General features: G+C 35.1%; 1 protein-coding gene across 1 annotated transcript in view; it reads right to left on the bottom strand.

Moving 5' to 3' along the window:
* Nucleotides 1-245: 245 nt before the first annotated feature.
* Zeb2 (zinc finger E-box binding homeobox 2) overlaps nt 246-2,606 on the bottom strand; it is a 126,685-nt gene continuing 124,324 nt past the window's right edge. The window contains exon 9 of the mRNA XM_059260438.1: nt 246-2,606. This exon is cut by the window's right edge and continues 2,957 nt beyond it. The gene's annotated coding sequence lies outside the window, so the exon portion shown is untranslated.

The following is a 2,606-nucleotide window of genomic DNA, read 5'->3' on the forward strand; positions in this document are numbered from 1 at the left end:
TCAACCCTGAAACAGAGGTCCTCTGAGACTTTAACCCAAAAAATTGGACACGGCCTACTAGCCCAAAAAGAACATGTTGCCAATTCTCTCCATGTTTATTTAAATAGTTTGCTCTAAAGGAAGCAATCATTCCTTTATACTTCTTTAAATTTAGTATTGACATTTTTATTTTGGGAAAGGAGGTCTTTTTTTTTAACATGGATACAGGAAAAGAAAACTCTCCAATAAAAATATTGTCTAAAAAGTTTGTTTTGTTTGCATGATTTACTAAATATGTACAATTTCAATTCACAGCGAAGGTAACAAAGATTTCAACAGCCAACATCACAAATGTCTCAAGTTCTAAAAAAAAAAGTTCACTGTGCACAGTTTGACAATTTAATTGAATAAAAACCAAAGCTAAGCCTTCAGTATGAATCTTTTTCATGATGGGCACAAGCCATGTTTTTTTCTTCGTCTTTGTTTCACGATGCATATTCAGTGACTAAAAGCCCCTTCCCATTTTAGTATATTAGGTTATGTCGGTATACTGAAGAGAGGCGTTAGCAGCCTCTTGGTTCACCAATACAATCTGTGATGTGTTCACATATATATATTGTAATATTTATTAATATATAAAATGATCACAAGTCATCTGTGACTTTGTAATGTTTTAAGATGTAGGAATGTTTTTCTATATGTATAAAGTTTTAAATTTATAGTTATGTATGTCAGCCATAATAATTTACCAGTGTCCCTTTGATGTAAGGTATCTGGAAAGAACTATTCTGCTTTTGAAATATAGAGATGTCTCATCCCTATCTGCTTCAGGTTTGTAAAGTCTGCTATTACATGAATCCAAATATTGCAGTCATTCTGATGTAATGATCAAGTGAGTAAAATAACTAATCATCATCAGAAATAAATGCCACTGAATACAAATCATTGTATTTCAGTTAAGAAGGGAGCCATAGCTTTAGCTACCTTAGAACATCTACAATAACATTGTTTTCACATATATTTTCCCCACCTAAATTCTTTGGTGTTTCCCCCTCTTTTAGTATCAGTGCTGTGAGTGATAAACATGCAATGTGAGATTCAAATAATTGTATTGAGCATGTTTATTTGAATAATTGCCCCATTGCACATCAAATAAATCTGCTGAGTGTGTTTGTTTGAATGTGTTTTACATGTACATGGGAGCACATACTCAAATAAATGCAGCTGTGTTTATTACAATGTGCGGGGGCTTCAGAGCACACACATTTGTTTGTGTGCATATCCAGGGCCAACATGCCCGAATGGCCACACATCCTGGAGCAAAAAAAAAACATGGCTAACAATTTTTTATTTCAAATATATATATATAAACTTATTATTGGGCAATATCTTCAAATTTATAACTAAATTTTGATGTTGTTAAGGCGTATGTCCTTAGAAAGATAAAAATAACATTTTAAAGTTAATCTGATTGTGAAAAGTATCTAATAAATTTATTAATATCTATTCAAATATAGTCCTTTCTCTCCTCCTTCCTTCAAGCCCTCCCAATCCACTGCAAGTTCAGTTCATGCTAAGGGAGTTGTATGCTGTTAGTTCTGGCTGAACTCTCTTCCCAGTTTCTCAGAACTAAGCCTACAGTGTCTTGTGCAAAAAAGAAAGAACCTCACAGATCTGCTAGAATACAAAAGGCTCTTGAGAAAATGGGCAGGGATGTTCATTTCCAGCATTTCATCACCTTCTCCCAGCCCCTATTCTCGGGAGTAAAGAGTAATACTTAAGACTAGAATATGGAAGAGGATTGGCTAAGGAAAGGAGATTATGTGTCACGATTTGGAGGGGCTTTCTTGCTGATGACCTTGGAAAGGAATCTTAGGATAAGCCAAATGTTTTTATTCTTCCCTAGAGCTGGAAGACTATGCAGCTCAAACGTGCAATGCTATAAGTGGATAAATTGCATTAAAAAAAAACTTAAGATATGGAACATTGTAGTGATTGTCACAAATTTACAAGTGTTAACCTGATCTTTTCAGACTCAGGTATTCTGAGCCTTCCTGTGAAAAGTAATTAGGAAAAACAATGACAGAAGGAGGGATTTTTTTTTTTTTTGTGGGGGAGGGGGGTCTACGCTTCCCCTCACTCTTCATGCATGTTTTCTTCTTTCTGAGGAGAAAGAGTAGGTTGCACATTTGTTGTTGTTGGTCCTGTCTCTTGTGCATTGGGACACAGATATGCCCCATGGGCAGCAGAGACCTACATTGCTTTAAAGGAGGCCACAGGGATTTATCCTACCCAGACAAAATTTAATGGCTTGATATTTTCAGGTTGAATTAATAAAGTCATTGCCTAGAGCCTTTAAAATCAGAAAAATCTCTGTGTAGTGTATTTATTTGTGCCGTTCAAAGAAGGAGAAATAGGGAAAGAATTTTCTAAACTTTCCAGATATGAAAACTCTAGGGTATGGATGGCAAAGCAGAATATTTTATGCCATATTTCCTCAACCCACTCCTCACCACAGGTCTGAAGATAGAGCTGAAAATAGGTTTTTCTAGAAAGATCCGCTCAATTACCTCAGTATATTCATACATCTTTTCTCTCTGTGTGTGTGTATATATATATATTAATTG

Source organism: Peromyscus eremicus, chromosome 4, assembly GCF_949786415.1.
Source record: "Peromyscus eremicus chromosome 4, PerEre_H2_v1, whole genome shotgun sequence".
NCBI lineage: Eukaryota > Metazoa > Chordata > Mammalia > Rodentia > Cricetidae > Peromyscus > Peromyscus eremicus.